This window comes from Phoca vitulina, unplaced genomic scaffold (assembly GCF_004348235.1).
Source record: "Phoca vitulina isolate PV1807 unplaced genomic scaffold, GSC_HSeal_1.0 scaffold11, whole genome shotgun sequence".
Classification (NCBI taxonomy): Eukaryota; Metazoa; Chordata; class Mammalia; order Carnivora; family Phocidae; genus Phoca; species Phoca vitulina.
This window is the reverse complement of record NW_022589714.1, coordinates 23,506,908-23,534,570: the sequence shown is the minus strand read 5'-3', so window position 1 is coordinate 23,534,570 and position 27,663 is coordinate 23,506,908. Positions and strand designations below refer to the sequence as shown.

The following is a 27,663-nucleotide window of genomic DNA, read 5'->3' as shown; positions in this document are numbered from 1 at the left end:
GAAATATATTGGCCTGGAGTACAAATGGTAGATACTGTGACTATAGGTTATTTTCAGGATATATTTGGAAAGCAGAGCCTATGATATATGCTGATAGACTAAATGTCTGGAGTGGGGAAAAAAAGTGTAATCAATGATTCCTAAGTTTTTGTTCCTATCAGTGGGGTGAATAGTGGTACCACTTATTAATTTGAAGAACACTGGTGAAGACCAGTTAGGAATCAGAGGCAGATTGAGATTTTTTTAAAGTACTTTAACCTTGATAAGCTTATTAGCTACCCAGATATGGATATAGAGTGGGAAATTGGAAATATCAGTATCTCTTGAGGCAGAATTACCTTGAAATCATTTCAATTAAGAAATTACGATTTAAAGGAAACTAGTATTATCTCATAGCCCTTCTCTCGAATTCTCTAGTTGTAGAGCTAAAAAATGGCAGAGCCTAGATTCATACGTAGGCACTGAGGCTCCAGAATCCATACTCAACAATCACTATGCTATATTTTTTGCCTCTAGCTACATCTTTAACATTTGTTATAAACAGTAACAGTATAGTTGTTTTAGATAATAAAATTAAAATATTCTTCTATTCTACCAGCCTAATGAACATCACTATCAATTAAATTTAATGATCACTAACAATGTGTTAAGATCTAGGCAAAACAATCTTTATTCTTGAAATTAACTTACAACCCAATGGATTATTATTTCTCTTTCTATTGACAGTAACATTTGAAGACATAATGTACTTCATCCTTATATTCTACTTGAAGTGATGAGCATGTAATGTAGCAAAGAAAAAATCTCAGTGGTAATAATCAGTTTTGTATCAATCTAATTCTGTGGTTTGATCTACTATCCTCAGAACTGGTAGGCCAAATTTACTCTTTAAAGTTTACTAAAATAATTGATAGCTTGAATTTTTCCAACACTATCAAAATACACATTATTAGTATATTTCATTGTGTATATAGCAAACTGTCTACATAATTTGTGGAGAACAGTGCAAATGAAAATATAGAGCCTCTTGTTGAAAAATGGTTAATTATTAAGTCAACAACAGCAGGATATTAGAGTAAGTATGTGTCTGTATGGGTGGGTATCTTCTAATGGCAGGGTCTTGGGCAACTCACGAGTCACATACCCATGATGTTGGCTGCCTTATATATACTAATTTTGCCAGATTATATAACAGTGGATTTATCTACCTGTAGCTTGAGGCTCTTTGAAAATTTGCTCAGGTTATATTTACCTTCTTAAATTGAAATATCTTTTTGATAATTAGAAGAAACAGTTCAGATGACTGTAATGCTAAATTCATGACATGGTGTTCCTTATAGAATTATGAAGGAAACATCAGGCAGAGCAACCAATATAAAACAACCAAGCAAATCCATTTCTAAGTGCTATAGGCTTAGTTACCCCATCAATTACAGTTCTAAGAAACAATAAACTCTTCCCGGTTTCATATAAGGTGAAACTTTTGATTTATGCTAATTAGAACTATCATGTTTCATTAGGAAAGTTTTACTAAACTAAAGTTCTTTTTAAATAATTTCTGCTTTCTGGCAAACTTTTGTATCATTTACATAATTTCCAACTCTATAAAAATTTTATTATATAAATTCTACTACATGAAATTCTCAGGTCTCATGTTACAAATCAATGTCCAGTCTACAAAACCAATAACCAATAATTTACATCTAGTTAGTGTACTTCTCTCATAACTTGTTGATTAGATAAAGGGGGAAAAAAAAAACCTTCCAAGTTGTTGATTCAGTGTTGCTGTCCTGTAGAGGATACTTGGCAAATTTCTGTATGTGGTTATCTAACTGGATTGGGAGATGAAAGGTAAAGTAGGTGTCAACCTGAATGTGAGAATAATATTCAAAGATAGATATCATTCACCCAGAAAATAATAAAAGAATCTATATTAATGATCAGAGATAAAATATTAAAAATATTTTGACATAAAATATGTAATATTGAGATACATTATACAATTGGACTAAATATTTTATTTCTAGTTTCTCTAGAATTTCCTATATAATATCAAAATGTAGTGTCCATACCAATAATTAGAATTGTTAATTATATGACTGTTTGTATACCAACTTGACTTAGATGTCTTTACCAGCATAGCAAAAGTGCCTTTGACCACTCTCCACTGAACATCCAGGATTACTATGATGTCTGGGACACAGTTACGTGGTTGGTGGTCAGTTTTTTCCAGTTTCCAAACATTTGTTGGAAAAAAATAAAAGACAGCATGCCTTTGAAAATGCATTTTATCTAGATACTTCCCCATTTCCTTTTTCCTATGAATATAAAACTCCATCCATTTTGAAAAACTCTATCAGATAAGAAATCAGGATTTTGGAATATAGTTTGGTGAAATATTCCTTGATTTCCAAACCCTGAAGACTATTGATGGTTTATGTGACCAAAACTTTACACAGACTTATATGAACCTTGTGATCTAAGAAGGATGTAGCCTAAGCATTCAACTTCCAAAAATAAAGCCTCCTCATGTACTACTCTAAATGTAATAGGGTCCTTCCAGTGGTGATCATCTAAACTGTTCTGTGGAGGCTGGGTCAGTGGTCAGACCTGAAGAAGCCAGTCTGATCTATGCATGTCCTCTGTACAGAGCTCATCGTAATGGATGCACATAGATAGTTCTACAGATGGCATGAATTATCCCTCTGCCTAGGCTATGTGTGGCACCAACGTTAAATGGATACTTGCATTTACTCTCTATCTCAAACATCTACGAAAAATGTGGTAAGCTCTCAAGAAACATATAGCGCTAGAGTTCTTTTCTTCCTGCATGATGACTTGACAAAACAATAGGAATTCCCATTCCCTCATTGTGCACTTATTTCTCTTCTTCCTTCTTTTGGGTGAAAGATGTGGCTGGATTGACTACCTATTCCTTGAACTTGATGCATCATGTTTTTCTATTTCTTTCTCTCTCTGTGAGTGTCTCATCATCATCATCACCTCTCTCTCTCAAGTTTAAGTTAACACACCCAGAATGGCTTCTGAGTATCCTTCCTGGAACTCTGCAATATGGTCTTCTTTTATATTAAATTCTAGGTTATCCACAATATCCTTCTCTGAAAATTTTAAATGTCCATTTCTATAGGAAGATTATAATGAGGATTTCTGTCTAGGAATAATTATAGTGCGTGGCTGAAAGCCCTTCAAAATCCTTTTGAATGTGTTGGTCAGTTGTTCAGATCATTTACTTTTCTTTCTCTCAAATAAGGTTAATGATTAAAAATAAAATTCTAGATGATGAACAAAAGCTATGGGTCCATAATTCCACGAAGCCATATAAAGTCTGAAGAACACTAAGAATTTGTGGAATTTTCATTTAAGTAGAAACACAGCAGCCCCATTTAAGTTTTATGGTATAAGATAAGCACTTCTGCAATGTCTGATAATGAGGCCTCTATTTTCTTGAAGTGAGGTCTGTACTTGCCTGGAAGATAACTTTATTTCCTCTCATTGAATTTGGCTACCAGATCTTCAAGGGATTTACTTCAGTGGAATTTTCTCTGAAAATACAGGTTCATTGATTTTCTATACGATTCTAATCTTCAGGGACAATTTCTAGGGGAACTAATGAACAAAAGGATAAAGATCCTGTGGACTCTACTGAATCAGACATGTTCCCTGATCTGGTCATTGGAAGATATTCAAGAAAGACAAGTAGAAAGCACAGCTCAGGGGAGAAGCCAAGATTAATACTAGAAACAAATGTTCAGGCAACACATATTACTACAGAAGGATCATGGGGCAAAAGGTTGAGAGACACTCTTTTAGAGGCAAGCCTTTAAAAGTATATTTACTAACTACAGAATATATGCCAGAGTTATCTTTTATTTATTATTTTATTTTTTAAAAAATTTTATTTATCCATTTGAAAGAGAGAGAGCACAAGCAGGGGGAGGGAGGGGGGAGAGAGAGAGAAGCAGACTCCCTGCTGAGCTGGGAGCCCAACGCGGGGCTCCAACCCAGTATCCTGAGATCATGACCTGAGGCAAAGGCAGACACTTTACCAGCTGACTGAGCCACCCAAGCACCCCTAGAGTTATCTTTTAAATAAAAGTCTTACTAGGACATCCTTAGCTTAAAAAATTGTCAGTGGGTTACTACTTTCCCAGGAAAAAGTAAAAACGATTTAACCTAGCACACGCAGCCACTGGCCATTTCTAAAAACATATTCTTATTTCTTATCACTTTTTTCCACTTTTACTATAATTACTAGTCCACATATATTGTTTTCCTTCCTGAATCCCACCACTGCCACATATTCCCATCCTGAACCTAGGTAAACTGTATACACAACTTTTTTGATTCAACTCAACATTCTTTTGGAAATTCTATGTTCCTTATATATTTTTTAAATACATCACCTCTGCGCAGACCTTAACTGCAGCTATTATCTGTCATACCGTGATTGTTTGACATATTTTGTACTCCCAGTAGACTATAGCTTTTTAAGAGCAAACAACAGTCCTTGGGCACCTGGGTGGCTCAGTCGGTTAAACCATCTGCCTTGGGCTCAGGTCAAGATCCCAGGATCCTGGGATTGAGCCCCGCACCAGGCTCCCTGTTCAGCAGGGAGCCTGCTTCTCCTTCTCCTGCTCCCCCTGCTTGTGTTCCCTCTCTCACTGTCCCTCTCTGTCAAATAAATAAATAAAATCTTTTAAAAAATAAAAAAAAACAAGAAAACTAAAAGTCCAGATCAATTTTTAGAAATAAAATAATTTAAATAGCAATAAACATACTATATTTTGATAGAAGGTATATATGAATAGAGTACCTCCAAATTTTAAGTGGATGGTATTTTATCAGCTTTCTACAATGAATAAATTCAATTACATGTCAGTTATTTTGATTCTAATCAAAGAGGTACTAGTGAGTTTTTAATAATACATATAGATATTGGGCTTTGAAAGCAAAGAGAGTTTGAATTTTAAAGTTATAGGCTTGACTGTGGCACAGTTCATGTTGGTAATACCACTGTATTTAATTTAAATTAAAATAATGTGTTTGATGGGATTTAATTGAGTTCAACACAACAACATTGAGAATCTACTCATATCAGAATCATTTAATAATTATCATATTCACTACAAGTGAAAATTGTGACTGTTACAACTAAATCTCTGAGATTCTAAATGCCAATAACATCCCGTGGTTTCCCAATTCTCTCGTGCTGAGTCCACTCTCTATGAATCACCAGTCCTAGAATCTGATCCCTGATTCAGAGTCATGAGTAGGTAGGAATAAAAGTAAAGGAGCCATTAAAACATCTCAGAAGTTAAATACACTGGGCTAATTTACTATTCCAGGAAGAACTGATGAAACTAATAGATAACTACAGGTTCACCAAGGTAAATATCCAGGATTCCCTAGTTGTCATTTGAGAGCTGGCAACTAGAAAGTTAAAACTTTGTTTCTTACCCTAAGTACCTATACTGTTTAGGGTATCTTTCCCAGTCACAGAATGTTCAACTACTGGTCATGAGAAAAGACACTTATTTCATGGTTCATTTCCTAATTCCTGCAATGGAAATAATATCTTCATCCTCTGAATCCATATAATTCTTATTTGTTTACACCTATACCACTAACCTCTTTCTAATCTGTGTTATAGTTGTTTCTATTCATGTTTTATCTCCTCTTGTTGAACTCCTTAAACCGCATTTCAAATAATTCTGTTAATCTAACTCCAATAATATATATACTAAGTGCTAAAAGAATATGTGTAATAAAAGGGTCTTTTTAAATACTACACCCTCACATCCTTCCATTTGCACTCCTTGTAAATAACTTGCAACCTTCTATTCCTGTTGTCTGTAGGGCAACTTCAATCTACACCCAATCATACCTGTCACACTTGTCGTTCAGGCTTGCTTTCCTGTTAGAACACTTTTCTGAACCAATTTAATCAAATCACGTGGGCTCTCTACCTTATTTTGACATCTATAGCATCTTGTGTACATGTCTCTATCAAAACATATTTGTTAATAAATATCATTTGTTTGTCCATATCTCTTTGGGCTGCTATTATATGCCAACCAAATAGCCACAATGCGTGACACATGATTCATAACAATATTGATCATTTTATACTTTTCTTCATGCATATCTTTTAAAACACAAAGGTGCAATCTTCATTTTACAAAAGCATTAAACAGGATGGCTTCTGACCACTACTAAGCCCATCTATTTTCTATAACACACTGGGAAATACATGTTCTCTCTTTCCTTTCAGATTAGGCTTATAGTTAGAATGCTTTGAACCTGATTTTCACGTTCTGAGAATATGCATACAATCCTCCCTTACTTGGGAAATGCAAGTGCAAATGACATGAAAACAGTTACATAAGGTAAGACCAAAAAAAAAAAAAAAATCAAGCACTATGGTACAAGGATACCATCTAACACCTAAAATAAATCAAATGCAGCAAGCAAAATATGCTATGCTGAACATTAGTGTCCCCGAGCTGCATGGAGGACAAGCAACAGGTCTTATTCTTTCCTATAGATTGACCCTTTTCTTAGTTTCATTTATTTTTAATTAAGTGGGGGGAAGCTAAACCAGGTGCATTGATTATGAATTAAAGAAGACTCCTAGGTCACAAGGGAAGCAGTAAAATCCTGCTGTTTTCAGTGGCAATACCAGAAAAAAGCAGGGAAACAGAGAGATTGGTGTTTATCATCAAAAAAATGCAGTAGATGTGTGTTATCATATTTCCTCCTGCTGCCTAGCATGCATTTAATTATTTATAGAATAAACTGGCAGATGTAAAATGCACAGTTCCATTTGTTATAATGTAATGTGAAATAAGAACTTTTTGTGTAAAAATAAAAGAGAATTTTTGTAGAAATTATAGGAGTTAAATCCTTTTTAGTGTGACTGTGTTTGCCAAGAGAAATTTGAGCATAGCTCATTGTAAGAAGATCTGGAACTAGAGTTGAATGCAGAATAAAACCTTTCTGATCTACCAGCTATCCATAAGTGTTTTAACCTCTCTATTTCCATATCTGTAAAATAGGGATAACAATGATTCTTACGTCACAATTTTTTTTATTTTATTTTATTTTATTTTATTTTTTTATGTAAAGATTTTATTTATTTATTTGAGAGAGAGAGAATGAGAGACAGAGAGCATGAGAGGGAGGAGGGTCAGAGGGAGAAGCAGACTCCCTGCCGAGCAGGGAGCCCAATGCGGGACTCGATCCCGGACTCCAGGATCATGACCTGAGCTGAAGGCAGTCGCTTAACCAACTGAGCCACCCAGGCGCCCCACAATTTGTTTTTAAACACTAAACGAGGTAATGCATCCAAAACACTTAGCATGGCAAATAGTTAATGCTTCACCAATGATAACTAACTTTAATGGTAGCTTATGGCTCAAACGGTATTTTCCATCACTTTATTACTATAGAAAGGAATTCATTATATCTTTAATGGTGTATAGCATTGCATCTAATCTGTATTGCAAATTTACTAAATGGTAAGCACCAAAATATTTATAGTCTCATCTATGTTCTTGTTCATTTGATAAATAAATATTTATTTTGAATGAATCTATTATGTGGTATCAGTGTGGAGAAAAGAGGTAATAAGATGTGCATAGTTATTGGGGCGCTTGGGTGGCTCAGGTGGTTAAGCGACTACCTTCAGCTCAGGTATGATCCTGGAGTCCTGGGATCAAGTCCCATGTGGGGCTCCCTGCTCCTTTTTCTCCCTCTGACCCTCCCCCCCTGGTGCTCTCTAATTCTCTCTCTCTCAAATAAATAAATAAAAATCTTAAAAAAAAAAGATGTGCATAGTTACTGTTCTAATGGAGCTTATTATTGGAGAGGAGAGAAGAGAACAGGGTGGAGAGAAGAGACAGGAAGGGAGGGGTGGAGGGGAGAGTTTGGTCACATATTAAATATAGAGACAGACAACAATTGATGGATTACAGTATTTGCAATTGCTATGAAAACAAATTATAAAATGCTACCTAATTGCTTATGAAAATTGGAAATGGTATAGCACTTTAGAAGACAGTGGTAGTTTCTGACATAAGTAAACATACTTTTCCATACAACTCAGCAATTGTCCATTCCCTGATATTTACTGGAATGAACTGAAAACTTATGAATGCACTAAAACCTGCACACAGATGTTTATGGCAGCTTTATTTATAATTGCCAAAACCTGGAAGAAACCGAGATGTCCTTCAGCAGGAGAACAGATAAACTGTGGCATGTCCAGGTAATGGAATATTATTCAGTACTAAAAAGAAATGAGCTATTGAGCCATAAAAAGGCGTGGAAGAAATGTAAATGAATATTATGAAGTGAAAGAAACTAATATAAAATGGCTATTGTATTATTCCAATGATATGACATCTGGAAAAAGAAAAACCAAGGAGACAGTAAAAAAGATCAGTGACCACTGAGAATTAGAGGGTGGCAGGGATGAATAAGTAGCTCATAGGATTTTCAGGGCAGTGAAAACACTCTGTATGATACTACAATGGTGGATACATATCATTATTCATTTATCAAAACCCATAGAATGTACAACACCAAGAGTTAACCCTAATGTAAACTACAGACTTTGGGTACTAATGTTGTTCTTCAATTGTAACAATTCTGGTGGGGGATGTTGGTAGTGGGGGAGGGTATGGAATGGATTTTGGAATTCAGCCTACACTTTTATTTTGAAAAGTAGTTCAGTAGTATCTTCTACCCATACCCCCACCAATATTACATGGAGATATTTATCTTAATATAAGTGAATAAAAGGTATGGTGTAGAGGAAAGAACACCAGTCTATAAGTGTGGGCATTTAAAAATCTGTTCCCGGGACACCTGGGTGGCGTAGGCGGTTAAGTGTCTGACTCTTGGTTTTGGCTCAGGTTGTGATCTCAGAGAAGTGAGATCGAGCCCCACCTCAGGCTCCACACTCAGCGTGGAGTCTGCTTGAGATCCTCTCTCCTTCTCCCTCTGCTCCTCCTGCTCTTGCACACTCTCAATCCTCTTTCTCTTAAATAAATAGATAAATCTTTTAAAAAAATAAAATTCTGTTTCCAACTCTCCAATGGACTAACAATGTTTTCTTAGGTAATTTTGTAGCCTCATGCTATAGATTTGGAAACTGAGGCTCAAAGACATTTCCATCTACTGGGGGTCTAAAATGTTAAGCTTATTCTCTTCTGTGGCAGTATATGACATCAAGAATATTCTAAGTTTCTCCTAAAATATAAACATTACTCTGCTAGCCATGTTTAAACAAGAGGCAGGCACATAAAGATAAGAGGTGGACAACCATTACCCATATTATCAAAATAGCTCAAGAGGGTAATCATAATTGTACTATACCTCATTTATCAATATTAACGGCTATTCTGAGAGATTTTGATTGTGCATAATGGCTGTGCTACGTGTCTATTATATAAATTGTAGGACAAGTTGTTATTTTCAATATTCTATTTCTGAAAATATTAAACAGCATTTCCCATACTAAATTATATTTATTTAATACAGAGGACATCCTCTTTGCATTGTTAAAATACATGTTTTTATTAAAATTTGCACCTTCCCTCCTTCTCCAAAACCATTATATACCTTGGGTTATAACATACTAAGTTCCTGTATTCCTTAGAATGCTTAGAACACACATCTCTATTTATGGTGAAACTAGTCCTGAAAAGCAGATTTTTTTAAACTGGTTATTATATACTTAGCATTCTTGTTAGCAGTACTGAGCAATCCCTCAGGGTAGGCTTCCAGTACGAGGTACAGATGAAGACTTAACACTTGGAGATACCTTTCTAACCCTTGAGAGGAAGACATAATCTTTGTCTTTGAGAAAACTCTTCTAATGACTACTTTACTCAGGGTTTGTCTATTGCCTTATTATTTTTAACTTAGTACTATATAAACAGTACCCTAATGTCTTCATTTCTTTCACATACAGTTTCCTGCATTTTTAACCCATTGTTGACTACTATATTATCCCCTACACATCTGTCTCCTCCACTCAGATGAAAACTCTTTTGGTAAGAAATTGAAACTAATGAATTTTTTATATTATTTTGAGGATCTAGTATAGTGCTCTGCATACAATATATGCTCAGAATATGTTAAGGCAAAGCATCAAATTTCCTTTAAAAGGAGGGTTGTTTTTGTCTGATTGTGCATTCAAGTGCCTGCAAACGGACCTGTCCTGTTTCCCCTAATTTGAATGTAAGAATAGTGTGTTTTCGTGTATATATGCCTTCCAAGTATTTTGCTATGGTGAGTGTCCAAAGGATGTGTTGGGCTTTTTTTAGATGTGTTTTGACTGATCAAATATATCAATAACTTGAGCTCAAATATGAATAAATGTCAAAGCAATAAAACATCTCTTTTAAAAAAAGAAATTACGGATTTAAGCATTGCACTTTTGCTTACTTCCTATATGGAGACACATACATTTTAATTATTTAATAGGATGAATCATGGGATCTTGAACACAGTAAATACTTGTAAATATTCATTAACAATATCAATGACTTTATATCATGAAAAATAAACACCAGAACCACAGATAAACATCATATCAAACAGTCTATTTTGCTATACTGTGTATTGCTTTTTAGGTCTATTTTGAAGATGACATTTAAAAATCAGATATTACAAATAGACTGTACTGCTATAGAGCTCAAGCATTTTTTTTTCTCATTCAGAAAATAGATTTTCCTTTTTTTCCCCATTTTGTTGCATACAAATACAGCTTCTATACTACATAAAAATCCATTTTAATTTAAAGAATGCAATTAACACTTTGACTATCATTTGCAAAATGCAATAAGTATGACCCATTGACAGTCATCAGTTAATGTATGGATCAATATTGTTTGGTAGCAACTCATTTACTGAGGAAGAAATGAGCAATGCAGATTAAAAAGAGGAAGATCATTTGCCTTTAATTTTCTTAACAAATCTAGGACATCCAATAAATCGTGTTCTGTCACTTAAATTCTTTTACAGAGCATTTGAATTTTAGAATAATATAAGTACTTTAACGTTTCGATTACTTTTACAATCGGATCTGCTAAAAAGAACTATCCACACTAATTATCAATTTGTCAGAGATTGTCACAGTTCTAAACATTATAAAAACCTGAGAGTTCAAGTCTTTAATTTATCTACCAAAAATTAATTCTCAGAAATAAAGAAAAAAAAATAGATTCCCATCTCCCTATCCCGTAGTGGCTATTCACTTCTCAAATTATTCTTTATTATCAAACAAATAATAATTGTAGTAATATTAATTTTCTCTAATCTCACAAACATGCAGCCAAGTTCACATTTTTATATGACAATGTCATTAGTGAGGGTTTTTAAAATAGCTTAAATAGAAGGAACATAGAAAGAATGTGGCATCTTTCTGAAGATCTATTTGAAAAAGGACATCAGAGAGAAGTTTAGGTTAACATAAACAGACTTAATGTAAAGAGAATTCCTACAAATTATTTCAGTAAAAGCCTTAATAGTTCGGAAGTATTGCTGTATCACTATAATCAGAAATCCAATGCTCATATATGCCCAATAATTTGATATATTGCAATGCACTTTAACAGAGATTGCATCTGATACTATATCAAGTGGTATACTTATTTGTGCAAGATAACTTATAATTTTTTTTATTTTCTACATGCTAGTGGTGAATCTGATTGCCAGCTAAATTGGCATCTTTTAAGCATTCCATTAAAATCTCTAGCAACTCTGGAAAACAGAACAATCATTTGAGGTGAGATCCCTGAGAAATGTAATTAGAATAAGGAAATCAGTTTTTTTATGAGACACATTGAATTTCATGAATGAAGGAAAATTCATTTATTTTTCCTTTTTAAATATATTCATAGGTCCTTTCATTCTTAAAACAATCACAAGACTTCTGGTTTTTGGTCCAGCTTGTGAGAAGCTTGTAAATCATCCCTCCCTTCTTCATAAACATAAAAAGCTGAACAAACTAAAAATCAAGGACTCTTCTTAGATCTTTCGAGAATTGAGGTCACAGGGGAAACTGGCTCTCTACCAGAGTAGAGGGACAGTCGAGCAGGTACAGAGAATCATAGCTCATCAGAGCAGAAACTGAGGGGCAGAAACCACTGAAGGATCCAGTACCAGGGTGGGAAAACAAACTGTAACTGTCAGAATGCTGGAGGTCCAGTGTGGACAATCATGAGAGTTAAGAACTCCAGAGGTGTCCAGTCGTAGGGGATCCTCATACTTTCATAAGTTTTACGTCCAGGGATTCTACCAGGTTCTCACAATGAAGATGGGAGAAAAGTCCCCCTGCACTTCCACTAGGGGGAGAGAATAGCTGTTTTGAAATACTCCCAGAACATTATCTTGTTCTTAACAAGGCCTGACCTGGAGGAGAACGATTTTACCAGAGCCTAATCAATCTGGGAGAAAGGAAATTCTAGCCTCATGCAGCTTTCTTGTCACATCTAAGGGTGAGGGGGATTGAGAAGCACATGTGAAGGTCACAGCCCAGAGTCACTGAAAGACTGAGACCTAATCATAGAACTATTGAAAGCTTCCCTTCCCTCCATACCTTGACCACATCAATAGCACTCCTTTATAATAATAAGAGGTTCTAACTGAAAGAGATGCGCATCTCAGGTCTATTGAAGAAGTCCTAAGAAAACCCAATGATTACAGGGGAGACCAAAACAGGGATATCAGGAGAAAATATAGCCTCTGACATCTATGGCAATAGTAAACATGGCTTGACTCCTAGCCAGATAAAAAATGTCTTATACTAAAGATCTACTTACATCAATTACTTATATCCAGCACACCATGTCTGGCTATAAATATAAAATTACAAGGCATACTACAAGATGAAAAGTACAATTTGAAGAGAAACCCGACTCAGATATGGGAGAGATTTTGAAATTATCAGACTAGAAATTTAAAACAACTATGATTAATCTGTTAAGACTTTTATAAAACAACCTCAACAATGATAACCAAAATAAAAACATATGTATTATATTCTGTGCTCTTAGGGATACTAAAATTATACCTACTCAGGCTCACAGTCTATCAGAGTGGGCATTTTATTCTAAATATTTATTCTAAATATTTTATTAGAATTGACAATTGATATAATATTTAGTCTCTTTCCATCTATTTTGCTGCTAGAATGCCATGACCTACGTCCTCTGTGAATTATCAATATTCCCTATGCCCACTGTTTTCATGTTCACTAAACTCTACATACACATATAATCCTTAATCCTAACACATTTTACACAACTTACTTGTCTTCTAATCCATCTAACTGCTTTGTTTCTTAAGCTTCTCTCAAATTTTATATCTTTCTGTGAATGACATTCTTTTTTAAGAATATAAGAAACCAGTGAAGTTTGACATTTCATGATGAATCTGATTCTATTTTTTTTTTTTAATATCCCATTTACTCTCAGGATTAGTTGGAAAAGGGAGAAAAGAAATCTAAAAGGTGATTTTTCAGTGATCTTATGCATTTGCCATACCTGTTTTCAAAATACTTTTTTCATTTTATTCTTTTATTTCAATATTTATGATTCTAACTTGGTACTAATATTTCTCTCATTCCAACAAAGACTTTAAAGATTTTCTTTGATTTTCCTATAGTTCTTCAAAATATTTTGCTCTTTGTTCCAATTAATAATTTATGTACTATTTTTCAAGAGTATACCTTTAAGTATATCTAATTTTAAATATCTGTGATAGGCAGAACATTTAAATGTTAAATTCTTCTTCAATAAACCAAAATTTATCTATCTTTTTACACATTTTAGAACATAACTAATGCACTAACAAAATAGAATCTCCTTTATCTCTTTACAGCTTTTCACACAGACATTATCTCTTATGATAGTTAGTTTTTTAAGTTCTAGTTTAGCTTTCAGGTATTTGAGAGAGTAACCAAAAATATCCACTTCAAATTAATTTACTAAATGCCTTACTAAAATATAGTTTATTACATCTATAACACTTCCTTCCATTTAGTAGACTTGGGGTTTTATAAAACTACATATTTTTTAAGATTTTTGTATTTTCAATATATACTAATAGAACTAATAGAATGTATTTATCCTTCAGATTTGATGTTTTTTATTAAAAGAGATAGCACAGGTTTTTTTTTTAAGATTTTATTTATTTGAGAGAGAGGGAGTGCAAGTGGGGTGAGGGGCAGAGGCGGAGGGAGAGAGAGACTCTCAAGCCGACTCCACATGGAGAGCAGAGCCTAATGCGGGGCTCAATGCCAGGGCCCTGGATATTGACCTGAGCCGAAGTCATGAGTTGGACACTTAACTGACTGAGCCACCCAGCTGCCCCGAAATAGCACAAGTTTTAATTGATTCATATTCCAATGTGAAAGCATATATGCTAGGGATTAACTACTGAAAGGAATTTTAAGGCTACTTGGCAGTAAATTCTTTGTGTTCAATAAAAAACAAAACAAAACAAAAAACAACCATATATAAAATGAGCATTTATTTTCCAATTATTTAGATTTCCATATGTCAGTCTATACTGGCAGGAGAATTTAGTTAAATAAGGGATTTATTTCAGTCTTTTTCTTTCTACTGATTCTTTAAGGAAGCCATTATTGGTATAATCTGAGGCATCATAAAATTAATTTCTTGTCACCAAGTACCTCCCACACCCAGGTGTCAGAGTGCCTAAAATTCTGCCTCAAAGATCATCCTTCTGTGATCACTAGGAAAAACCTTTCCCCGGGGCAAAGCCAGGAGGGGAGGACTCTTAGAAAAAGGAAGGTGACAGTTCTGATTTAGTTTATCTCTCAGACAGGCTCTCTCAGACAAATGAACCTTGGGAATACCCTTCAAAAGGGAAGAGTATCTGACTCAAGCCCAGATTTTCTCAAATTATTTTGTTTTGATGACAGTTATTGACCGTTTTTCTATTTAATTCCTTAACTACTTCTGGAGACTCCTGCTTCCGACCTTTCCTTTCTCATCTTCCAGCTTTGAGCAGTCTGGTTCTATTCATACTTATGCATCATTCTTAGGCACTGGGCAGGTCTCACCTTCCCTTTAAGTGTGATTCCTTAATCTTGCACTGGGTCACCTGACTGTCCTTTCTAACTACTTAGCCTTTATATCATTTTAGACTGGTCTGTCTTTTAATGATATGAGTAAATATACATTTAAAATTCTTTTTTTTTTTTTTTTTTAAGATTTTATTTATTTGACAGAGAGAGACACAGCGAGAGAGGGAACACAAGCAGGGGGAGTGGGAGAGGGAGAAGCAGGCTTCCTGTGGAGCAGAGAGCCTGATGTGGGGCTCGATCCCAGGACCCTGGGATCATGACCTGAGCCGAAGGCAGACGCTTAACGACTGAGACACCCAGGTGCCCCATACATTTAAAATTCTTGACATCCCAGTCTTGCCAACTGCTGTTCCCTTACTCTATTCATGTACTGTGGTCAGTTTTAATAAAGATTGTGGTCAGAAGCTATCTTTTAATAGAGACATTTCTACCAAGGTAAGTTCATTCTAGTGTTAATGGAGTTCGGACCAGTCCAGACTTGCAACAAAAGCAGATCCATCCTCATTGGATCCATCCAATTCTGGAAGCTGTGCTATGTCCTTGGGCAAAGCAGAAGTTCTGCCAAGACTCTGACAATATTAAGTAATTCCTCTACTGGCATCCTCCTCCCAAATGCATTAAAACATTAAAGGACAATATATTAAGTGACTTGCACCTTAGTGTGAACCAATTTATCAGAATGCTTTTCTCCTGAAAGGAAAGGCTGAGGGTACATGTGATGAATGGACAAGAAGGGAAAGGAGAATGCTGAGAAGGAGTATGTACAGTCAGAGAAAGAAAGAAACACTAATATTGACTTCTCCAACCTAATTTCCACCAGAAAATTTTCTATTACTTACTGAATTTTAAAGACAAGCAAAAAAGTATGACAACAAAAGCACCAATAATCTTTACCACAAATCCAGATATGTATAAACGTGTTGAGCCAAAGCCAGGTTCATTTTCTGTGCATATTCCATGAACACATAAGTTGGAAATGCACTCCTCAAGTTCATTCTCACAGTGATGTCCTGACCGTCCTGTTAAACACAATCACAAAGCATATATTCAATTTTTAATAATAATCATAGTAATAGCTTATATATACAGTTTATATATACTCTTAACTACTTGTTATAATTGGACTTGGTGTTTTATATAAGTTATCACAGTTTATCTTCATAATCATTCTATCAGGTAGCTATTATTACAATCTCTATTCAGTAGATGAGAAAATTAAACTTAGAGAAGATAAATAATTTGCCCTAAAATTACATAGTTATGTAAAAATGGAAGCAAGCATCTATAAAATAAAGTTTTGGCTCGTATCTCTGGAGCTGTTCTATATTACATATACAAATATTTTTATTTTACCTTGGAATAAACATATAGAAGGCAATGGAATAAACACACTCTATACTTCCATTTATTTATTTATTTTTAAAGATTTTATTTATTTATTTGACAGAGAGAGAGAGAGCAAGCACAAACAGGGGAGCAGCAGAGGGAGAGGGAGAAGTAGGCTCTCTGCTGAGCAGGGAGCCTGACGTGGGGCTCGATCCTGGGACCCTGGGATCATAACCTGAGAAGAAGGCAGAAGCTTAATAGACTGAGCCACCCAGGTGCCCCAATACTTCCATTTAGTATGGATCTTAAATCCAAAGGAAAGCAACTACTCTAGATTTCTAGATATTAAATGTTTTCTTATAATACTTGTAGCATATTACAGTTAGTATTTCTTAAGCTGTGGTTCTATAGAATATAAATAATATGTCTATGTTCAGCTAACTATCAGCTATAAGAATTCTTTAAACATAATGATCTAATTTTCCATACTAACACACTGTGTGTGTTTGTCTTTTTTTTTTGTCTTTTGTCTTTTGTTTTTTGCCATTACTTTATCACCAACCTAGCAACCAACATTGCTAAACTACCCAAAAGATAATATCCAAACTATGGTTTACTAGGTAACCATTAAGAACATTTTTTAGGAACTATTGATTCTTTTTTTATGAAAGATCTATTTATAACGATCTATAACTTAAATACACTATTCTACAGAGGGACAAAGGTTTTCAGAGGCAGCTGTTACTAGCTTTTAAAACTTTATTTTTCTGGGGCACCTGGGTGACTCAGTTGGTTAAAGTTGGTTAAGTGTCTGCCTCTGTTCAGGTCATGATCACAGGGTCCTGAGATCAGTCTGTGGTCATGTCAGACTCCCTGCTCGGCGGGGAGTTTGCTTCTCCCTCTCCCTCTGCCCCTACCACCCCCACCTCCATTCATGTGCTCTTTGTCTCTCTTTCTCTCTCAAATAATAAAATAAAAATAAAAAAATAAACTTTATTTTTCTATGTATTATCCAACAGCATTTAATCTGAATTCTGGCTATTAGGAGATGAGTTCTTATTCTTGTTCCTACTTAGCAACCTATTCTCACTGTTCTTCCCTGATAAATTATAAGAGAACAATTACATAAGTATTCTGAGGTGCTTAGAAATGATTTAATGCAATCTAGCATTGTAAGAAGAAAAACACGACACGAGTTTAAAAGATTTGGCAGAGTCCAGATCAAACTTAGAAGGAGCTGCCAAAAGACTAAATTTACCAAAACCACATCCAAGACTCTTTTCACTTTGTAATGCTCTCATATGCTAGGTTGATTCTGTAGGCATCTCTACTATGGAGGCTATAAAAGGTGATACAGAAAAAACATTTTTGCAGAGCTTATAAAAAGGCACTATGACCAGTCACTCACATGGTTGAATCCCACAACATACTGTTAAGCATAAAAGCATATTCCATAAATATACTTACATTCTGATAACTATTCTTATAAAAGTCCAAATACATACAAACTTAGTAACATTGCTTAGAGATACACACATATATAATAAAGCTCTAAGGAACACTAAGGGAATGTTGAATATAAAGTTCAGAACAGTCATTGTGGGCTGGGGTAATATTAATGTGTTCAGTGAGGACTATAGAAGAAGCTGGAATTATTGCTAATATTTTATTCCCTGAAGCAAATGGGAGGTACACAAATGTTTATTATATTATTTTATAAAATAAATGTTCCTTTATTGTATATTCTTTTGATGGAATAAAACAATTCACAATATAGTTTAAACAATTAAAAATGATGATGTAGTTTTCTTCTTGCTTCTAATACTATGAAGGACATTATAAAACTTTAAGCCATAGGATGGGAACTGTGAAAGAAAAAAATCATCATATTTAAAAAGACAAGGAAGACTTTATTCAAGAGTATTCCAATAAGAAAGAGAGAGATTATTGAGACGGGGAAAGAGATTGAATTTAACTGCACTGAACCAAAGGCAGGTGGGAGAATTTTCAAAAGCTGGAGTGAGCTAATGGGAAAATACTGGAGGATATTGGGCTGGGGGGAGGTTGGTCAATGTTCTGAGGACATCTTTGTTTGATAGCTGTCACTTATTGACAGTAGGCTCCTAGCTTCCCACAGAGCCTGATGGGGGGTGGGGTGGGGACCCTATCGCCTTCTGTAATTACATTTCAGAGGGATGACTCCCAGGTGCTTGAGAAAGACATTTCTGGATTGTAAAATTGGCAAGAGCCTGAAATATGGTTTACATCTCAAAGGGGCAGAGAAAAAAGTTACAGTAACAAGTTTTCTAAAGTAAATGCTCTAAAGAAAGGGAGGTCAGGGGCCTGGAGTCATGAAGACTGCCTAAAGTGTAGTTAAGCTGAGAGGAACATTAAGGATGTCTTGGTCAAAAACAACAAACCAGGATAGAAAATAAGTTAGTTAAGATTTAGCACAGGAAACAGAAACCACTCTAGGTATTTAAGCAAAAAGAGTCTTAAAAACAGAGAACAAGACATTTACAAAATTATTAGAAGGAAGGGCTGTAGGAGTAACTCCAAAAACCACAGATATGACTCTCTGGGAGATGCCACCTCCCCCATAATGAGGAAATTGAGAAACATAAAAGCCACCATTAGAATTATTCAACTTAAGAACTCACTGCACTAATTGAGAGAAGCTGGATTACCAGGAAGCTGCCGGCACAGTCTCTCTGGCTGTCTCTTCCTACCCTGAGGCTAGTGATTAGACACTGGATTGCAGAGTCTCACTGCCATTCCTGACGGTTCTGCATTTTAATACAAAGTCAGAGACTCAGAAAATCTCACATGTCCATGACCTTACCCACCAGCTGAAATTGCTAAGACATCTAGAAATGACTTCCACTAGATCCTCTAGATTTCAGGTATGTTTATTATAGGTGGAACTCAATTTATATGCACAACATCAGCTTCAAGGGAAGTCTAGATATTGTAGTTTTTTGTTTTCTTGTCTCTGTAATTCAGAAACCACAGTAGACAGGAATGGATGCTGAGTGCCAATCATAGTCATTAAAATAGATAGACGAATGGTTAAAGAATATGTGGTATATTTATACAAGGGGATACAACTTATCCATAAAGAAGAATGAGGTCAAGTTTGAACCCGTAACGGCACTCCAACCAGTCTTAAGAGTTAACTTAACACACTCCTTACTTGCTGACCTAAGTCCCTTGATCTGTAACAGGACTAATTTACTTTCTTTGAGATTTGCAGACCACTGGGCTTGAGGAGTGAAGGACCAGAACCTCCCTAGACCACAGGAGCCACCTTGGCTTTCTGATTAGCCTAGCTATGTTTTAGCAAAATGTTTTTTCTTTTTCTAGGTCACCCGGATGACTTTATTAACCCCCCTTTGCATATCTGCAGACCTTGCCCTCCTTTGCAGAAAGAACAGAGTCCTCCTGCACATCATGAAATACAAACCGCACCCTCTTCGCTCAACTCTGGAGCACTGAGATAATGTATGTAGCTGGCACCATCAAGTCTGCATGAAATCAAGAAATGTTGTGGACCACTGTACTCCCTTTGCTGATTAACTTCCCTAAACATCTTTTTTTTTTTTTTTTAGAAGCACCAGAGAAGGATATTAAAACTTTTATTATGTTTTCCATCAGTTGAAAATGTTAAACAGATAAATAGAAAATATAAACAAGACCCTCTGTCTTTTTTATTTTTTTATTTTATTATGTTATGTTAATCACCATACATCAGTTTTTTATTTTTTTTTTAATTTTCTTTATTATGTTATGTTAATCACCATACATTACATCATTAGCTTTTGATGTAGTGTTCCATGATTCATTGTTTGCGTATAACACCCAGTGCTCCATTCAGTACATGCCCTCTTTAATACCCATCACCAGGCTAACCCATCCCCCCAACCCCGTCCCCTCTAGAACCCTCAGTTTGTTTCTCAGGGTCCATAGTCTCTCATGGTTTGTCGCTTCCCTAAACATCTTTAAAAGCCCTTGGGCCAGGCAGAAACCTTGGAGTTGGCTTTTGGACAAGAGTCTGCCTTCTCCCCAGGTTCCTGGCCTCCTGAATAAAGCTCAAGTTCCTTTCCACTCAAAAACCCCTCTCTTGAATAAAGGCCTTTCAAGGGATGGGCAGCTGAACTTGGGTTTGGTAACAGACCTATTAAGCTAAGTAAGATAAGTCAAATGGAGAAAGACAAATACTGTATGATTTCCATTCATGTGGAATTAAACACAAAACAAAACAAATGAACAAGGGAAACAAAACAAAAACTCATAGAGAAAAGACTACTGGTGAAGACAGGAAAGGGGTTGGGGGTGGGCAGAATAGGTGAAGGGGGTCAAGTGTATGGTGATGGGTGGTAACTAGACTTGTGGTAGTGATCATTTTGTAGTGTACACAGATATTGAATTATAAAGATGTATATCTGAAATATATAACAAAAAATGTTTTAACACAAAGATTGATCATAATTTGAGTCTGTTATCTTAAAAATCTGGGCTTTGGGTTACTAAGGGACAATGGAAAACAATTTATAATCTTTTATTTTGCTGCTAGAAAAGATAAGATGTTCAATATATATTTTATATATATAATGAATATATATTTAACATATATAATATATATGCAAATATGTATACACACACACACACACACACACACACACACACACGTAATTGGATTAGATTTGGACTTTCTTCCAGGGAGCCAGTCTTTGAATTCAAAATTCTTATAGCTTCTTAATATGTATTAGGAAAGAAAAGGGTGGGGGGTAATGAAGGGAGGTAGAAACTAGCAATGTAAAAAATAATGAACAAAATTCGCTTTTATTTTTTACATTTTTGGAGGAGGTGATATATTCACAAGCACCAGAGTCTGGCTACTTGCTGTGAAAGCTGAGACGAGTCATAAGATCTTTCAAAGCCCTTGCAAAATGGAAATGACAATGTACATACTTTGTAAGTTTATGGAACTTGTGAGATTTGAATGAAATGATCTGTACAAATTACTAGCCATAGAATATAGTAAGTTTTTTAAGAAATGTTGGTTACTATTATTTGTTCCTGATGCCTTGCTGAACAAACTCTGTGAATGAGCTTATTTTCCAGTTTTGTGAGTGAAGAAAGAGATACTTTGAAAAGTTAAGTAAAATTTACATGGGCTAATGGGCTCAGGCTGCCTCATACCAAAATAATATATCTTAACTATAGTTCTACATTTAGTGCTTTACAAATTTTAAGGTGATTTCCCCCCCACAGTTTTATCAGGAAGCTGAGAATCAGAGGGTTTTTATAATAATGTTAAAGATCCCCAAGTGACCAGGTCACAAAGCTGGGATTTGAACTTTATTCTTCCCAGATTCCAGATGTTCTTTGCTCATCACCTTGCTTCTCTGAGTACCACGTGGTATTGTGCTGTCAGAGGAAAGTGTTTATGTATGTAAACAATGCTTTTTCACTAGTTTTGTGGGGGGGGGAGGGTTGTAAAAAGAATAAATCAGTAAGATGATGTCCTTGTAGTGGTGTGGGCAAGATGATGATAAGAAAGGGGAGCAGAATAAGGGAATATAAAACAGACAAATTAAAATTCAGTCAGTAAGGTTTTTTGTTTTTGTTTTGTTTTTTTTTTTTTTAAAAGGTTTAGAAGCAGAGAAGAAGAAAACATCCTTTGAATCCCAAGTACGTTTGATGTCCATTGGCAATAACGTAACCAGATATTCAGAAAATACTGTTTGGTGGTTAAAAATCAAGAAACCAGAAGTTTTCATTAGCAACCCAGAAAAATAATAAAATCTTTATGGTGTTAAACTCATAGTACTAATCTAATATTTCATACACAATAGGAATTAAATAAGTGCTTACAGAATAAATCATATCAAATGATGAGGGTATAAAATAAAAAAGAATTTAAATGTCAAATTATAATAAAAATAAGAATTAGACTAATTTTAAGTTGATAACAAAACGGTTTTTAATACTTATACAACTAGAAACACAGACCAGTTTTAATACTACCATTCTCTGCCATAACATAGCAGTTATAATAGTTTGAGTTTATTGATGAAAATAAAAGTCATTATTTGAAAGATTTATATATTTTACTTTCATTTCCTTTTCCCTCTCAGCACCAAGTGATTTGCATCTAATCTGGGGAAGTAAAGTAAAATTAAACCTAAGCCTACAATGATTCTGTCTTACTAGTTAATGTATTATCCAGTAATTGAATGATGTAAATTAAAATTATTTTTTCTTAGTCTAACTCTAGAATATGTAGAATTTATTTTTTACATCTTAATCTTCATGAAAATACGATAGCATACACTCTTTGCTTCATATTAATGATTATTTCACTTTGCATGTGTCTTGATTAAAAAGAAAGATCATTACGTATCGCCTCCGTTCTGAATACAAAAGTCATACCCCTGACTTAATAACTGTGAGCACTCATGGCCAACACTATCTATGTTTCTGTGTTTCCTTGCCCCAAGGATGATGTAGCATTTCTGTTTCAAAATGAATAATGCTATTTTAAGAGCAAAATGTGTATCCAAAGTTTATATCATCACCTATATAAACACTATTACCTCCCTCCTGAGTATAAAAAGTGTGTGGGCCCGGTGACTGCCCCAGGGACTGAGAACAACTCTGGGTGAAGCATTCACATTTCCAATAGAGAGATTGTTCTCTTCACTTTCAATTTGCTTTTAATGGAATAACTGTGGTTTGTTAAACATTTTTATATGACACTATAAATGTGACTATTGAGGCTAAAACAAAAGTAAGCATGTTTTGCTTCATAAAATAATCTGAATGCTTGTATTAATAATTTCATGGAAATGAGTTTACCAGCCATTGAACTCACTACATAGGCAGAGGATGAGCTCTGTGATCAGGACTGTCCTGAATGCTGTTCAGCTTGTAACCTGCACAATGATCTCATGCAGAGAGGATGAGTGTGTTCTGAGATTGACTTTGTACAGCATTGCACCTAGTTAGCTTGGAGGAAAGTGTTTAACAATCTAATTTATCTGCTTACAGAGAGGGGAGGGGCTTGTGCTAACTATGGTCCTGTCTGTGATTACACAACATTGGCCAGCATAATAAATGGATCCACTTTTCAATATGTGCTGAAGATGCTGTGAGGATCCATTAGAAGTCAATTATTATATGGTTTCACTTATTTGTGGAACATAAGGAATAGCATGGAGCACATTAGGAGAAGGAAGGGAAAAATGAAGGGGCGGGAATCAGAGGGGGAGATGAACCATGAGAGACTATGGACTCCGGGAAACAAACTGAGGGTTTTAGAGGGGAGGGGGGTGAGGGGATGGGTTAGCCCGGTGACGAGTATTAAGGAGGGCACGTTCTGCATGGAGCACTGGGTGTTATACACAAACAATGAATCATGGAACACTACATCAAAAACTAATGATGTACTGTATGGTGACTAACATAATATAATAATAATAAAAAAAAGAATACAACCTCTGGGATGGGATTTGGTGGCACAAAACTAAATAACATTTAGAGTGTCTTCTAACCTACTTATATCAAATTTAAATTTCAGTTGCATTTTACAGATATATCTAGTGAGCAAACTGGCATTTAATTTTTCAAACTGTGTTCTGTTCAGAATACTGCAAGTGTCTTACATCTCTATGTGGTCTAACAAGTAGAGAAGATGGATAGAAAAAAGGATAAATTACAAACTCAGGTACAGTGGAAGAGCCATCCAAGATTACCACTATGGTGGAAGATCTGTTACATGAAGACATGAGAATTCTGATAATTGGCAACATGATGTGAACTTAAGATTTCCAACTGATTAAAACAGAATACGGCAATAGCTTATAGTGCTTAACTAATTTAAAGACAGAAGTAAACAGTGAAGGTAGGTTTCTATCAGGTACTGTAAAAGGTAAGGATGATATCATGATTTAGACCAGAGCCTAGGAATTATCAACATTATTTAAGGCTGGTTTCCTCCATGGATAAAAGAGGAGTGGATTTGCATAAACCAAATGAATCAGCCTTTGTGCCTTATTATGACATTTGGGAAAATGCAAGTTGTTTTGAATTACATAGAAAAGTGGTAAGTTCTCAGTTTTTGCTTATCAAGCTTTTTAGGAGATAATCAGACAGATGTGAGTGAGCAACCTTCCTGAAGAAATCTCATAGTGGTTAGAATTGCTAACATCTAAGCTGCAAAACACTGATGGATCTTACCAGTAAAGGTCCTTTTCTTTTAAAATGGTTGTCAATTGTATTTATTTTTTATTCTAGTTAGAACATTTAATATAATATCTATCCTTTTAGCAAAATGTTACATGTGTAATACAGTACTATAAACCATAGGCACAATGTTGTACACTAGATCTCTAGAACTTATTCATCTAGCATGACTGAAACTTTATGGGAAGTTGCTATTCAGTGAAGGTCCTTCTTTGGGGAGCATAAGAAATGAGTGTGTAACACCAGGCCAGACTTCCTGGCTCTGAATCTCAGCTTTGACCCTAATGTGCTGTGGGAGATTACCCAAAGAATCTGGACTCCATTTCCTCATTGGAAAAAGGAGATAATAATAGTACATTCTTCATAAGGATGTTATAAAAGCTAAACGAGTCAATACACATAAGATAGCATGGTGTCCATGTGCTAGTATTGTTACTGTAATTATAATTTCCTAAACATATGTAGGCTGAAGTCCCCCCACATTTGGCTTTTAGAATCTGAAATTTAGAACACAATGAAGAGCTCAACAATGGGTAGATTTTCAAGGACAAAAATGGTAAAAAAAATAATTAGGATTATGTCAAAATCAATTTATGTTGAGGGTGAGGAAAAGGGTAGCATGAGCACATTTTGGAGGATGGCGGTTACACGACTGGCTGTGGTGGCAGTTACGCAACTTCATGCATTTGTCATAACTAAAGAACTACCTGCTGGAGAGTAAATTTTACTGTACAAATTTAAAAAACCCCAGCTAACTATGTTAATAGGGAAAATGAGAAAGGGATGAAGGGTAATCTTCAAGAGCACGATTATTCCTTAAATAACTTTTGGGGGAGGATATGTTGGTATGATAAGAGCCTTGGCTGGAAAGAGCCCTTGGGAGCCAGGAAAGGGTCTGGGTGGGTGTCTACAGCATTTTCTAAGAATTTGTTTGGTTTGTTGCTTACTTGGATTTTGCTCTTGTGACTAGACTGCGAGGAATCTCAGGCTTAAGTCAAAAGTACCAGCAAGTTCTGATTAACATCTAACTAATAAGCATTTGAGGTCTTCCACTTTCCACTATGGACTGATGAGTAGCATTCAGAATGGGGCTTCATTTGAATGCTGCACCTGCTTCAGAATGGCTCCATGCTTCCAAATGAATCTAAAGTAAGTTAAATCTTAACATGGAGCATCAAAACCAACCTAGCAATGGTAAGATATATTTATTACTGGAAAAATAAATCTAGCAATTATATATATTCATATGGCAAAAATGATTTATATACATGCTTTGTTCCTTCATTGTCTTTGTAGGGTTATATTCATTGCATATGGTAATATTATAGCATTTTAAATGTTCAGACCTCAATAAAGATATTTTTGCTTAAAAGAGGCAAAACTTCTAAAATGGTATTCATTTTTTTATATCAGAGAATTGCAATGTCTATTCTACTTCCCTTATCTGCAAGAGTTACAGTTTTATGTAGAGGTGGCTATTTCAACATTCAGGTAGAAATGTTTTCCTATGTTCTATCTGACCAAATAAAACCTAGTATCAGTATGGGGTATTCCAAAACAGAGGAGTGCACTGAGTGACTGTTGAACTTGTCAACAACCTGTCAATGATACTGAGTTGATAAGTATTCACTAGTTTGTATAACTTCACATATACAGTAGAAATCCTAATACCCACATGGCTGCCTGGCTGTTATTCCCTCAGGGGACACAAATTACCAGAAACCCAAAACCCTGGGGTATCCACAAGCTGTCTCAAATCTTCTGTGGAGTCTGTAAATAGAATTCTTTTCTGGTGACCAAAAATATACCCCACATATATTCCTGAGAGATTATTATTTCTCAAGGAAATTCAGGCATTCACTATCTCTTTTGGGTAGATGTACCTGAATGTTGAGGATAAGATGAGTGACAGAAGACACAGGAAGAAAACAACAAATCTGCAAAGTTAGAAAGCTAGAAGAAAGAGAGGAAAAATAAGCATGGACACAAATTGTTTATATCAATGCATACTTTTCAAAAGAATTATTTATTTATTTAGTTGACAAAGAGAGAGCATAAGCAGGGGGAGTGGCAGGCGGAGGGAGAAGGAGAAGCAGGCTCCTCGCTGAGCAGAGAGCCCGACAGAGGGTTTGATCCCAGGACCCTGGGATCATGACCTGAGCCAAAGGCAGACACTTAACTGACTGAGTCACCCAGACACCCCAATATATCAATGTATACTTAAAGAGAATATGACCAAAGGCAGAAATGGCCAAAATACCAATTATTAGTGAAAAATTATTCCCTGAATAAAATCAGTTTACTCAGCTTGTCCATCTCTGTACTGACCATTGTTGGAGGTAATAATAATGTCAATATTATTAAGAGTTAACATTTACAAAGGACTTGCTGTGTGCCAGGCACAACGGACATAAAGATCAGGATTGTGAAGTTTACATAAATGTAGAAAATACCTGTAGTGAGATATACTCTAAGCACTAGGATTTCTTGCCGATAGCCTAAGTCATATGGTACCTTTCTAGTATCACAGAACATCCATTTCATATTTTTAAAGTATGCTCATTGCTTAAAACTTAGTTGATAACCAACAACATTATTGGTGGAGTCTATTGTCAAATTCGTATTATACACACTTACACATACATGAACATATATTTTGTAAATGTATAAAGTATGCATGATTATAATTTTTTCAATAATTACCTTGTTGACACTTGCAAATATATCCATTGATGTGATCTTCACACTTTGCACCGTTTAGACATAGTGATGAAGAACATTCATTTATATTTTTACAAAATTGCCCAGAAAATCCAGGAAGACATCTAAGAAACAAAAGTAAAAAAAAAAAAAAAGTAAATATAATATGCGTAAGTCTATATTATGGAGTTTGTATTTGTTAAATTTGAATAAGATTAAGCACATGAAGTAGTTGTCCATTAAGGTTT

At 35.1% G+C, this 27,663-nt stretch overlaps 1 protein-coding gene across 1 annotated transcript in view; it reads right to left on the bottom strand.

Annotated features, from left to right (window-relative positions):
• The window catches only part of LOC116635772 (protein eyes shut homolog), a 44,430-nt gene extending 16,903 nt beyond the window's left edge, over nt 1-27,527 (bottom strand). Inside the window, exons 1-2 of the mRNA XM_032410092.1 lie at nt 27,419-27,527; nt 16,037-16,161 (exon numbers count right to left, since the gene is read on the bottom strand). The gene's annotated coding sequence lies outside the window, so the exon portion shown is untranslated. The remainder of the gene's footprint in view (nt 1-16,036; nt 16,162-27,418) is intronic.
• Nucleotides 27,528-27,663: the final 136 nt, after the last annotated feature.